Below are 15,201 nucleotides of genomic sequence, written 5' to 3'. Positions count from 1 at the left end.
GCCTCTCCAGCTGCTGGTGGCTGTGCAGTCCCCACTACCCACCTGTTTCTTGCCCATGGCTGCATCGTTCCAGTCCTTACCTCCATCTTTGTGTGTCCCCTCCTCTCCTCATACGAATACCATGTCTGTAAATATCAGTGGACATCTTTGTCTTTAAAAGTGGCCAGGGCCGTGGCAGAGCTGGGGCTGTCTTTATCCAGCAGTGGCTGGGATGACAGATGCACCTGCACGCCATGTCTTGCCAATGCTCTGCTCCCCTTTCACAGTTTAATCTGAGGGTGACCCAAGGCTTGATGCAGTGGCAGGTTCCCTCCCCTACCAAAGCTCACCTGGGCTCGGCTTGGGGTAGATATGAAACAAAAAATGAGTCAGGAAGGCAGGCGGAAGAGTCAGTTTTCCAATGACCTTTGCCTCCACCCTGACCACGCATGCACTCCAGGCCTAGCAAGCCATGAGGTCTGAGAGCTAATTTTCAGTGGGTCAAGATATACCTGGTGCTAGGGCTGGGCTTGGAGGAAAAGAGGAAGCTGGTTGTAGAAGCATTCAAGGGCATCTTAGCCTCTTCCTAAGCTCTTACACAGCATGGATGTGCCCTCCAGGAGACACTTGGCAATGCCTGCAGACAGTTTTAGGGGTCACACCTGGTAGTGCTCCCAGCATCTAGTGGGTGGAGGCCAGCCACACTTCTAGACACCCCACAATGCTCAATATGCCCCACAGAGAGTGTCCTGCACAAAATGTCAGTGGTGCCAAGGTGGAGGGCCCTAGTCTAAGGAAATAGTGACAAGGTTAAGCTTAGGGGCTCCTAAGTCAAAGGTCCCAAGTTCAAAGTCAACCTCCATCACTTTCTACAGAATTCCTCACCCGCACAATACAGATAACACTTGTCCCCGTGGCACTAAAGTGAAACATCAGTCAGACAAGGCAAGCTGATGTCAGAGTGGACAGTGGCCATTATGAAGAACTGTGTCTCTAAGCACACATCCAAGAGTCTGCTCCCCATATGCCCAACCTGCTCTCATCAGGGATGACAGGTGCCCAACACAAAGCAGATGTCACCACTGTCACCACTGCTGCCACCCTGATGACTGTCCCAAAGCACTTTGTCCTCATTTTCTTCCTCCACAGTACATCCAGCTACCAGGGGCATGACTGGACCCAGACGAGAAGAGGCCACATGACAGAGTCCTAGGCCATCTGCTGGGGCACCAGCCACTTCCCCTACATCACAACCACTCTGTCAGATAGTGGGCTATTGTCACAGGGATGCCCAGTGGCACTTTATTTGACAAAAGGATGTGGAACTGTGCTTAGTGGAGGCTCTGGAGCCTCCTGGGACAGACTGTACTCTATATGCACCAAGCTCAGTGGCAGCCAAGCTTCCCCCAAAGGGATGGAGGTGTTACCACCAGCCATAAATCTGTCCTGAGGAAGATTTTCCTACTAGCATGCTGGCAGTGGCCTGGAGGCCTGGCTGAGACAGCAGCCTCCTTCTGCTTTCAGCCTGTGTCATCTCCTGCCTGGCTGGGCTATTGTCTCAGTACCCTGTGTCTCTGGGGCCCTGTCCACATCCCTAGTGTGGACCAAGGTCTTGTTTAAAGTGTGAACCTTTTACCCTCCCCCCCCCCCATTGCTTCAAAACCAGTCCTGGTTCCCCAAGGCCTCTTGGCAAAGCCCAAATCTTCCCCCAATCTTTCCTGAGATCTGGAGTTCCTTTCCTCTTTTATTTCCTTCTATGCTCTGACCTCAGGACCCTCCTCTCACAGCACACACACATTTACACTCTTAATACACTCACGCATACACTCAACTCCCCCACCTCAAATCCTAGGCACACTGGCTGTCTCCCTTGCTCTTGTGCCCTTGGCTTACTCTCTAACTTGAGTGCACCTTTTCATTCTGAGGCCTCAGTCAAGGCCTTCTTCTCCAAGAAGCCTCCCCACTGCCTTCTGCAATACTGAGGCAGATCAGTATTGGTTAGCTTTCAAAACACTCAGGCATTTAACCCCCAGGAAACTCAGGCATAGAGAAGTTAAATGACTTGCAAATAGTCAACTTCAGTAAGTGTGGATTTTCAACTTGCTGTCTCTCTTCTGGGCCCATGGGACCCAATCACACTACATGATACTGTGATCTCCAGAATTGCTTATCACCCGTGGGCACCCATCACACCTGGTGTCTCTCACAGCTAGCAGTAGCTTCCTGGACACATCCACCTGTAGGAACAGATTCTAGAGGAAGAACCGTCTTCAGGGCCCCAGGCTGAGCCCCAGGTCTGGCATTTAGTAGAGTTTGCATAATTGTTGCCAAGAGGCCCTTTTGGCTCAAGGGTTCTTGGTGCTTTTGAAGGACTGGCTGGAGACTTTCTTTCCATCAGCTTCCATCTCTCCAACCACTCCCTGGCAGGCACTCCCCACATTGTCATACTGGGTACAGATGTTGTTTGCCACGAGGACAGCCCTCCCCACATCCACAGTCCATGAATCTCTACAAAGATGACCACACTGGACATCTGGTCTGATACAGATGTTCCAATAACCCAGAGAGATCTTCTTCAGCTAGATGTTACCCCTGACAGGGCTTAGGAAGGCCCCAAAATGACTTCTCCACATGAGATGGATATGTGGTGAAGGGTTTGGCCTTGTTGCATGGTAGACACAAGAAGGCTGTGCACACAGTCCCTTCTTTCTCCTTTTGTCCCTTCCTTCTCATTTCTATTGCTGACGTATGCCCAGTACACATGACTCCAAGTGCTCACATGCCTCCTTTCATTTAGGCTTCACTATCATCCCATGAGAAAGGGCCTCCACTATTACACGTTATAGATGGAGAAACTGAGGCTGAGTGTGGCCAGAGAAATTGTAGGAGTGAGGTCAAGCCTCCAGCTTGGGGCACCCAGGCCTCCCCTGTGCCTTGAACTACAGAGGGAGGGAACATGTGCACACACAAACAAAAATGCTTCTTCTGTGAATTGTCACCTTCAGGATGCCCGTTCTAGACCAGACTATACAGTCACCCAAGAGGACTGTGTTTTTGTTGCTTCTTTTGTGTCACTTGAAGTAAACCTTCCTTGACAGTCATCAGAGGATGTCTCATTTCTAACTGGAAAACTTAGGGAAAAATGTCATATTATTACTATCATTTAAGCAATGTTTTTCCCCAGGTATTTTGCTATTGTGATGAATATCTTTGTAATCAAAAGTTTGGGTTTGAACATTTTCAAGTTCTTCAATCATTTTGACAAACTGTTTACATAAGAATCATTCTAGCTCACACTTCTACCAGTACACTGGGAGAATCACAATTCTTCTGTATTGTTGCCAGGTTTGGAAAATGCCAAAATAAATTTTAGTGCTCAAAAAATGATATTTTTTTTCAATTATGGAATAAAGGATAAACTACACCAGAGACAGATGTCTGTTGTGTTATGAGAAACCAAATCCCCTTCATCTACAATTAGCAGATAAAATATAGGGCACCATTAAATTTGAATTTCAGATAAACAATGAATAATTTCTCAGTGTATGTCTTAATTATGGCATGGAACACATGGATACTGAAATTGTATTTATTATTTATCTGAATTTCCTGTATTTCTATTTGTTAAATCTAGCAAGCAGCCACCCCGTGCTTCCCTATGTTAGCATATGACTATCTTTTTTTTTTTTTCAACTTAAACAACAGGAATTAATTTTCTCACAGTTCTGCAGGCTAGAAAGTCCAAGATCCAGGGCCAACCACTGTGAGTTTTGGTGAGGACTTTGTTCCTGGCTTGTTAAAAATTTATTTTTAACTGATACATAAAAACTTAAAATTACATGTTGTGTGGGGTACCATGTAATGTTTTCCTGCAGGTATATATCTCCATCTCTCAAACACTTATCATTCTTTCATGTCAAAAACATTCAAAATCCTTTCTTCTCTCTTTTTAATGTATAGTGCATGATTGTCACAGACCCCCTATTGTGTGATAGCACAGCAGAGCTTCCTATCTCTATCCAACTGTATCTAAATTTTCCTCTTGAATGCTAGCATGGAAATGCCATCCAGCCCCTCACTATGAGCACTTCTGTGTGCTACCACCAACCAAGCACCTCCTCTGCACTGAATCCTTCAGCCCTCAGAAGAATCCTGTATGTCATTGTTATCCTAAAAGTTTCCATGGGTCAGGGGCTCAGGAGTGCTTAGCAGGGTGATTCTAGTGTGGGGTCTTTTGTCAGATTGTAGACAACTGGTGGTCCTTACACACAGGAAGTACCAGTGTGGCAGGAGGCCCCCAGCCCTATAACCATGGCCATTTTACAGGAGGAAAACTTGAGACATGAGCACCTAATTCCTACACAGACTATCTGTGGGTTACAAAGTCTGTGGGTAGCAGAAAGAAAGTCATTGTGATTATCTACTGGATGTGGACTTATATGTGTGGCTTTAGAATAACAAAAAGGAAGAGAATGTAGCCCACCAGAAGAATCGCTGGTAATTGCCCTATTAATTTATTACAGTGTAACATGCTCTTGAAGGGCTGGGTGAGTTTGTTCTTGTCAGTAGTGCTACGTGTGTCTCATGCAAGCAGGTTTATGCTCTTAATTTTCCTTCTCATACATAATTTGAAAAGAAGATCCAATCCACACCCTATCAAAACAATCATAAAGTCTGAATTTATGGAGTCCACATCACCAAGTGTCCAGAACACAGCACTGCAGGTGCAGGAAGGTGACTTCAAGAGAATGGTTTAATTAAGGCATCACTGAAAATGGGACAAATTCTGCTATTCCAGGCCTTTTGGTGACTAACCCTGAGCCTCTGTGAGGCTTCCAGGCTGAATGCCCATCTCTAATCCTTTCAGCAAATGGTCTCTTTCCACCCTTCTCCCACATTCCCCACTGCTCAGAAGAGGGGAAGGACTGGGCCTCTGTGACCGGGGTGGGAGAAAGTTGGTCACCAAAGCAGGTGGTACCACCTGTGGCCAGCTCCAATTCCAGGCCCACAGCTGCTGCCCAGCTGCGCAGACCCAAATCCCAAGGTTTTCTGAGGATTTTCCCACCATCTGGGCCCACGAATTCCCATGCCCAGAAGCTTCCTCATGAGCCAGAGTGTCCCATTTCAAATGTTACCAGTGTCCTCAGAGGGTCTGTCCACAGCCCCTTCTTTCCCGGAGACATTTTAATCCTCTCCCACAGAGAACCCTGTCTCCTCCCAGCAATTATGTCCCATCTGTCTTCCAGCAATGACTGTCCATCAGAAGAGGGGCTTCTGCCCAGCCTCTCTTCCAAGTCTGTTTCAAAAAGAGCTTGGACCTCCTCCAGTAATATTCTGTCATCCTTGGCTGTCAGTATGGTTTTATTATCCTAGCAGTGAAAAGAAGTGTTCCAAAGTCCTGAGAAAAGCCCCTTCCCATCGTTCAATTGTCTTTGGCTGCTCACCTGTTAGCTGCATAGCAAGCCAGGCATTTGACACCGCACAGGGAGTCAGAGCAATCTTCTTCTTAAAGAGACCCCCAAAACACAGGTCAACACCCCCCACCCCCTTCTTTTCTCACATCCTCTCCTCTCTGTCTCTCAGAAAAGAGAGTCAATGCATCATTGACTCGTTCCATAAATTTTCCCTGAGCATAGACTGGTTCTGGGCCCTGGATTTCCAATAAGAACTACAGCAATGGCTAATATTTACTGGCCGCCTTCTACGAGTCTAGCCCTACACTGAGCCCTGGCACACATCAGCTCACTGAGGAGATAACCTTGCTAAAGAGCCCCATGACAAAGAAAATGGCACACAGAAAGCCTAATTCACCTGCTCAAACAAGAACTACTGAGGCAACTGGTAAACCATGGCAATCTAGACCCAAGCCCAGTTGTCTTGCTGACCAGCCGTCATGGCTTCTACTGGAACACCAGGGGCAGTGTGTGCACACTGAGTCCACCCAGTTTGAGGCTGGGAAAGGCCATGTTAGCACATGTGTGTTTTTCGTAATTGCCATTTGCCATAGGGTCAAGGTGGCATTGATCACACTGTGTGGAACTGATGTAGAGTATGGCAAAGTAATATTTCCTACCAAGGCTATACGTCTCCTTGAAATACGAAGCACAAGTGTTAGATTTCCTATTCGGCCGTGATAACTGCAAAGGTGTTAACTCCAATTCTTCTCCTCCCTCTACATCCATCCACACCCTTTGTGATACCGTTTTGAGGCTCCTACTACCAAGTGATGGAGCTCATTCCCCTACCCTTTGAGTCTGACTTGCTTTGAATAATGGAAGACTCCAATCCCTAGGGACCCTACTTGCTTCTCTCCTCCCTTGGACTCCCAACCCCACTACAAGCCCAGAAGACCCTGATGGTAGATGAGTGATTGTGGAGTGAAGCCAAGTCACCTCAGCCAAGGTCATTCTAAATTGGCCAGTCCTAAGTTAACTAAGCCTGGCTCAGCTGAGCAGAACTGCACAGCTGATCCATAGACTTAGAGGAGGGGAAGTTATTTTATAAGCCACTAAATTCTGAGATGATCTACAGTAAAGCAGTATCTAACTGACACAGAAGCTAACAAAACTTCAAGCATCTTGCTTTATCTCTCAACACTGACCATGTGGGTTGGCAGAATGGCTCACGTGATAGAGAGCCTGCCTAGCAAGCATGGAAAACGTGAGTCTCTGAGTTCCAACCCCACTACCACCACCAAAAAAACAAAAAAAACAAAAAAGACTGACCATGAGAATTTAGGCAATACTTGGACCCCAAAATAATAAGGGACTGGTAGCCCAGAGCCATTGCACCCACAGACATGTCCTTGTAGGAAAGTGACTAGGCTTAGGAGCCTTTCAAGGCCCTGTCATTGAGGGCTAAAACAAAGAGAGACTATTGGCTCTGAAGCACAAAACAAAACAAAGCAAAGCAAGACAAAAACAATCTTGCATCACAAAATTGAGAAATGCTTCATTAAATCCCTTCAAAACATAGCATTATGGCAACCAGTCAAGTGCAACTCTATCAAAATGTGATCATATGAGTTGAGTAAAATTTAACATGTACCAGCCAAGTGAATAATTTCTCCTTGATAAAATCTAAAATTAAAAAAAATAAGAAAATTCAAATTATTATCTTGCCCTTTCTATTGAACCAAACTCCACATAAATGTACAAAGAAAAATAATAAACTTTTCAGAGAATTTTATAGCCCTTTCCAATAATTGCCTAGCATGACACATTCATTCACTTTCATGTACCCAAGTTTCCACAGCCTCTAAAATGCTTGACCTCTGAAAATGACAGCACCCAGGGCCTGTAAGAGTCTTATGACAGCTCTGGGGAAATTTCCTCATGTTTCAGTTGAAGAACAGAGAACTTGAAAGGCTGAGAGAGTCCCCAAGGAGACATTTGGTACTGGTGTGAATCCAAAGGCACACATTAGTGGGACAAATATACAACTGACTGGGGCCATCAGAAGAGTCCTATACCTGAGCAAGTGTGTATTTTGCATCTGTCCAGCATGGGAGCCCTTTTTCTTCTTGGCCACATAGTACTCCACTGGTCACTGTGCCCCTGGGCATATAATGGTCTGTTTGCTTGCTTGTTTTTCCACTAGACTCTGAATCCCTCAAGGCAAGGTCCATGTGGGGCTCATGGTACTGTTTTTGTTCGTTCAACGAATATGCATGGAGCTCAACCATGTGCTAAGTACTTGTGTAAGCACAGAGATCACAGCCACAAACAACAGATATCAGTGGCCTTGGGAGGGAGCTAATGGTGGGACAATGACATCTCCAACCTGGACCTTCCTCTCTCTTGGCTTTTCATTCTCCTCCACTCCCTTCCCACGAGGATCCCTCACCAGGTCCTGTTCTCTAGGCCATCTGCAAGGTAGAATTGGAGCAATTGAGAACAAGGGACTGGGAGAAAGCCTGCAGGGTAGGACATGGGAGAGTTAGTAAGGTGTTGGAGAGGTGTGAACAGGTGTGCTAGGGGAAGTGGGCAAGAGAGAGAACTGAAACATTTCACCTTGCTGATCTATGTATCATTCTTCACAGTGTATGGGAGATTCAGGACCTAAGTTCAGGAGCTCAAATTACTCTGGTTCCTCAACTAGGCTTCTTTGGCTGTGGCTCAGCCAGAGACTGGACCATAGGATGACGGCTTGATGGGCATGACTGTGATAAGTACTGTGGAGCACAAAGCAGGAGGCTCTGACTCATATTGGGCAGGGACAGAGTAGATGTCAACTAGGCAGAGCAGGGGTGAGAGGAGAAGAGAACATTCTAGACAGGAAACTAGTCTAAGTGAAGGTTGTGAGACAGACAGCAAGTTACAAGGCTGCAGAAACTGTGTGTCTGGAGCATTACTCGTAATTGGGTAAGATGAGGACAGAGAGATGGACCACATAAGACCTCCCAACCAAATGGAGGATTCGCACTCTCTTTAGCTCAAAAGCACCTGGTAAATAAGATTATAAGAATGGCTTTTGATTTTAAATGCTGACTTAATACCAGGAGAAAAGGCAAAACTATCCAGACCTCCTTCCATCCCAGTTCCAAGCGAAGAGTACCTCTGGTATCAACTTTGGAGACTGTCAATAGCAATTGAACATTTACCGATGTTTCCTTATCTCTATCCTATATGGGTAAGTGGGGCTCCCTGATTCCATGTCCCAAGATCAGTTAATTACTTGGGAAATGTTTCCCCTGGTGTTTGATCCAAGCAACTTCAGATCAGAATTAACTTTGAAACTCCAGACACTCTAACCCCAGGTATGACTGTGATATGGTTGCAGATGACGGCGTCTTGAACATCTCTGTGACAATGTCACATGCACACTCATTGGCCGTCGACTTACAGTTGCATTGTGGTTCTTGGAGACAGTCCCCCCAAGACTGGAGAAAAGGAACACAAGTGTTCCCAGTGAATGACCTGGGATCTTATAACGTTAGGCTGTTTCCTGGACCAGAGGACATGGAGAGAAATAGAAGATGTCCCTGGGTCGTCTCTGGTGAGGAACACTGTGGAAAGACATGTGCTTGGAGAGAATAAGCCTATCAAGAAGCATTTCCTATTGGTAGGCTAGAAATGGATGAAAAGCAATTTCTTTGGGAAGAAACCCTTAGTCCCTTTAATTAAGACAAGAGTGATGTCTTCATCGAGGCTCTCAGGTTGCAGAGCACCTGCAGTGAGGCCCTGGTGGTCTTTTTTGCCTGTCACTCATTTTCCCTTCTGGGAAGAGTATTTGATCTTCCAAGGGCTGAATGAGTATCCGAGTTGAGGCCAGCCCTTGCATTGTAACTCCTCACCCAAGGATTGGTTCAGCGATGGACTCAAACACAGTGGATCCAGGATCATACAGGAGCAACTGGGGACAGTGGCTTCTCTTTGCCCTTGGACTTGAAGCAATAAGAGCTAATTAGTGGATTCTCTAGTAAGTTAGAGGAGGGTGCCCACACTGGAATTGTTACCCAATTACATGACCCTAAGGAGTTGGGAGTACTTTGCTGAGAGGAAAACCTTATTGTATGAAACCCAAGTATAAAGTATATCCAGTCTTTGTAAGAAGTCAAGCTAGAGACAAAATGTCACCAAGAACCAAGGAAGTTCCCATTCCTTCTTGGATGCATGCTGTTTTGCCTCTGTTCCAGAAGTGTTTTCCTTTCTTTAATCTCTAAAGTCCAGCCTCCTTTCACATTCTTTGTACAAGGCAGCAAAGGGTCCCCTCCACAGCTGCTTCCCCACTTCCAACACCTGGCCAGCTCCCTCATATGTTCTACTTCTAAACTTCTGGGGCCAGCCTTTTCAGGTATCCAGCCTTGGTCCAATCTCATATAGCCAGAGCAGTGATGTCATACAGTATAAATTTTGCCACAGATATTCAACCTGGGCATAGGGAGGGTGGTTAGGTTACTTTAAAGGGATCTCGTATACATGGACATGGACCTTGTCTTTTATATTCTCAGTGAGGAAAAGATTCCTACCCTGGAAAAAAGATGCAAACACTATTTTTATGATTTGGGGAAAAATGCCACTGTCCTAGACAACTAAATGAATTAGTCCACTCTGAAAGAGGCCCTAGTGAGGGGATTTGCTTCACAGTAGGGAAAGGAGACAAACAATTCCTGTTCCTAATGTCCATCCCCATATTATCAAAATTATCAAGGAATTTTCTCCAGGGACATGATGGGCAGGAGAGATTGTCAACAACCTTTGACTCCCCACTTCTTTCTCTACCAAGTCTTTTCTCTACTTGCCATTTTCTTTTTAAATTAATTTTTAACTGCTTTTTTTTTTCTTTGAGATAAGGTCTTACTATGTAGTCAGGCTGGCATTGAACTGATGATCATTCTGCAATTACAGGTGTCAACCACCACTTCTGGCTTAGCTTCTTTATCTCACTTTAACTCAACAGTGTTTCCCGTTCTTGCACCTTGCTCCTCCTCATCACTAAGTCATGTCCATTTCTGTCTTATTATCTGGGTCACTTTGGGAAATTATTTCATCTTTTGCCTCAGGTAGGTACTTATCTATAGATAGGGATAATAACAATAATACATTCCTAAACTCTGAAAAGTCAAAAGTACAATGTATTTACCTTTCACATATCACTCTCACTTCTAGATAGACCTATACATATACGAAATTAAAAGTTTGGGATCATTCATTGTAGTAGTATTATTTGTCATAGCAAAAAATTGAAAACAGCCCCTTAGTCCACCCACAGGTACCTGTTAAATAAACCATGTTATATCTACCCGCTAGAAACTATAGAGTTGTAAAAAGAATGAGAATAAGGTCTGTGTTCTTGTAGAGAAAAATTCCTGTATACATTAAGGAAAAAAAAAGCAAGATACAAAAACAATGTGTTTTGTGGTATAATTAAAAATAAATATTTGAGCCAGGTGTGTTGGTACATGCCTTTAATCTCAGTTACTTGGGAGGCAAAAATAGGGAGATTACAGTTCAAGGCCAGCCTGGGGGGAAAGTTAGCAAAACTTTACCTCAAAAATAAGTCAAGTATGATGGTACATGTCTGTAATTCCAGCTACTTGGTAGGTGGAGGTAGGGAAATTGAAGTCTAAGTCCAGACCAGGCAAAAGTGTGAGACCCTATCTGAAAAACAAACTAAATTAAAAGGGTTGGGGTGTGACTCAAGTGGTAGCGCACTTGCCTAGCAAGCTTGTGACCCTGAGTTTAATTCCCACTACTACCAAAAGCATTTAAATAAGTGTTTGGTCTTTGTCCCCGGTTCCTGGCAAGACCTCCTAAACAAAAATCTGCTGTCTTTTCTATGCCAATGAAATAACTCATGGTGAAAAGGGGGGATACAGATCTTCAGGGTGGGACTGGTTACCAGAAATATCATGAACGGAGGCTTGGACCTTCCTGTCCCATCCCCTGACCCTTGGGGGTTGAATTCAGTCATCAATGGCTAATGACTTAATCAATCAATGCCTATAAAATGAAATCCCCAGAAAACTCCTAAACGTTGGAGTTCCCGGGGCTTCTGTGTTGCTGAGTAGCAACGTCAGGGAAGCTCTAAGCTGGAATGCCATATCTTGGCCTGATATCTCTGGCATGTGGCTTTTCCTGAGTTGTTTTTCTAATATAGCTCTTACCTGGGCAGCTCACTAATACGCTTTAAATATGACTTCCTGAGTTTCTTACCTGTAACTCAGTTTCCCTTCTGGGAAGAACATTTGAACTTCCTGAGTCCCTGTAGCCACTGTAATGAACTATCAAACATGGTGGGGAAATGGCTCATGGAACTCCCAAGTTGGTGGTCAGCTGGGCAGGAACATGAGTCATAGGGAGACCAGATTTGTGGCTGGTGTCTAAGGTGGGGACGGTCTGTGGGTGTGAGGCTGTAACCTGGGGGATCTGATGCTATCTCCAGGCAGATAACATCAGAACTGAATTGACTTGTTGGACACCCAGCATGAATTTGGTGTCAGAAAAAGAAAAAACAAGGTTACATGTTAACTTTTGCGTAAGAAAGTAGTGAGAAGAAATAGTAGGTATTCGTATCTGCTATACTTATACAATGAAATGGAAAAGGTAGACCAGAGAGGAATATGGGTGGGGGGAGTGAAACAGGGTGATGGGGACAGACAGGGGTGGGGGCAAGATGTCTCCACATAGAATTATAGAATTTTTTAGTAGTTTCTATTTTGAATCATGTCAGGGTTTGACTTGTTAAATGCTTTCATTAAAAAATCTTCATAAAACTATTACCAGCTTTAATTGTTCACTGTCACTTGCATTATCTCCTTACATAACTGGAAGTGAGCACTACACATGCAAGTGAGGACAAACTTTGTGCTGTGAGCAATATGGCCATGGGAGAGTCACCCCTCCAGCTTTCCACTTTTGTGATAATCTGTAAGATAAGGGCCATAAGACTAATTAGATCATGGAAGTATAATGAAAAATTTAAAAGATAGCACCTACATTGAACAAACAAGAGACCTACTTACGTATGTATTTGACAGCTCACACATACCTTCCACAGGGAGGAGCCTAAGAATACCTGTGGGTTGGCTGATGGTCAGGTTTTTTTTAGTGGGAAAACTTGCTCCCTAGATCACCTAAACTGCCTCCTAATGACAGCCCTGAATTTTCAACACAAACCTCAGACTCAGAATAAGAAAATATTTTAATGAACAAGCAAGGGAGAAATGGGAAAATATGTACTTTGAGTGAAATTCAACCAACAGGCACTAAGAGAGGCCACAGAGTGGTAGAATAGCAATGCATGGTGAAAAAGCCAGAAGTCTTCCAAAAATAAAAGGGAGCAGTTCCCCTCAATTGAAAAGTCATGCCAAGTGCTGTGGGGGACAAATGGGAGGGAAGACATCCCTGTCTAGTTATACTGGAGCCGCAGGACAAGGATAAGGAGAAAAGTAGATAAAGACCAGGGAGAAAAGACAAATTGCCTACAAAGGAAGGGGGGCTGCTCTGGGGAAGATTTCTAAGTCATATCACAAAAGAATGACATAACATCATCAGAGCAGGGGCTGACAACTGTCAACCTAAAATTCTACCCCCAGCAAAACTATCATTTACAAATTTCAGGATAAAGATGTGTGCAGACAGAAAAATAGGTAGAAATTCCCAACCAGGAATTGGTAGGCTACAGCCCAGTAGCTACTGCCCAATGTGAGCAAGATAAGATGGACAAGGGAAGGCCTCATCACTCCCACATTGAGTAGGGATGCTTTCTAGTTATAAGGGAAGAGTAGCTGCAACAGACACCATGTGACTCACAATGCCAAAAATATTTGCAACATACAAAAATAATAAAATATTTACAGTAGTAACATAGAATACTATTATATTTACTATTTACCCGATCTCTGGTCTGTAGTATTCAATGTGTACATGTGTGTTTATTGCTCAGTGTCCACTGTGTGGGGACAAGCCCCAGCACACAGTGAGATGAACACCTGGGTCCTGGAAGACCAAAGCCTTCGCCAGGCATCACCTACCTGGAAGGTTCAGTTACATGGCCATTTGCAATGTTCATGGTAAGAAGTGGTTTAGCTTGATCTAGGGGTGTGCCTAGAAACAGCAAGACAAAGAACCCACTGGGCCACAGTCAAGTCAGCTTACCCTTTGATTCTTATGAGTTTCAGACAGTGAAGTGTTTGAACCCTGCCCACTTCAGGCATGTCAGGATGGTACAAAGGTCACAGGATCAGCTTAGATTTCTTGCCTCCACTGTAGACATATATCCCTATCCCTCACTGCTCCCACAGCTCTCTTCCTACCATGTCCCGCTCCCCACCTGCTTCTCCACAGTCCCACTCTGTTCTTCTCCAGGCCTTTGCCTGGGTTCCGCCCATGACCTGGGATACCCCTCCCTAGTTGCTTGGTTTGCCTGGCTCTTACTCTTCCCCTGAAGGAAGTCTCGGTGGTGACACACCTGATTTGGGTATAGCTAAACTTCATCTCATTATATTTTAAATCATGACAGGCCCAGTGAGTGAGGCCAATGTGCAGAGATAAGGGCAAGACTTATTTCTGTCTCCACTTGTTTCTGGGGTTCATATACATCCCCAACCAAGATAGCCCAAGGGGACATTTCCTATGCAGTTCAAAGTGGAGGATAAAGCAGGGACCCTTGTCTTGAATACGCCTTCCTGAGAATAAAGGAAGCTGTGAAATAGGAGGGATGGTCCTGCAGAGGGAGAGGGCTCCTGCAAGCGGTATTGGAGACTGAGTCAACACTGGGAAGCCACATGTGATCCTGGTGGTTCCTGCCAATCATATGAGTTAGCTACCTAAGATAGCTTTGTGATGGAGGTCAGTCCAAATGAAGATGGAAGAAGAGAAAGGGAAAGAGGAAGGCAGAGAGAGAAGTGGGAAGGTCATATTCATTGGATACCTTTGTCCCACAGGATTCTTTTTCTCTGCCATGAAGCCCTACTACCTTCGCCTCTTCCATTTATCAGCCCAGCTCTTATCATTTACTCAGTACATCGTTCTGGAATGGCGAGAGGATTGCTGAGCGGCCAAGCAGAAGAACGGTTGTGTGCATTCATTCTGGCCCCTGACAGCTACTAATTCTCACAATTTTCCTGCTCAAAGCACTACTCAGATCTCAACAATTCTGAGCATTCCCACCAGCAAAGAAAAAAGAAATTGCGTATTCAGTGAGGGAAGCCCCAAGGGGATTTAGAATGTTCTCAACAGGAACTTGATTTGATTACGCTTTAAGACACTTTAGAATCCACATATAAGGATTTTGGGATTTGGAGAACTTGTATGTCTTCCTCAGGGATAAATGAACTATCCTGACAAATTCTATAAACAAAAGTAATGCCATTACTTTGAGGTACATTCTAAACTCAAAGGTATTCTTCCATGAGAAACTTTTAGTAAAAATAAAAGGAGTTAATGATCAGTTCTGAGCAAAGTTTGAAGATGTGAAGACTTGATTTGAACTCTTGACAAAGTTGTGAGGTAGGCAGGGCCAGTACCACACCCATTTTGTGCAGGAGGAAAATGAGGCTGAGACAGCTTAAGGCTGGGCCTGCTCCTGTGCTGGTGGCAAAGTCTGCCTATTTTTGTGGGCTTCCTCAACACATGGCCACATGGGTAAGCTCAGAAGAGCACAACTAGCTTAGCACTCTGGCAGCTGCCATCTTGAATTCTTCACACTTCTGAGCTGGGGCCCCACAATTTCTGCAAGTGGTCCTGCTCATACTCAGTGGACAGCCCTTCCATGCCG

Source organism: Castor canadensis, chromosome 5, assembly GCF_047511655.1.
Source record: "Castor canadensis chromosome 5, mCasCan1.hap1v2, whole genome shotgun sequence".
NCBI classification, from domain to species: domain Eukaryota; kingdom Metazoa; phylum Chordata; class Mammalia; order Rodentia; family Castoridae; genus Castor; species Castor canadensis.
This window is presented reverse-complemented; position numbering follows the sequence as displayed.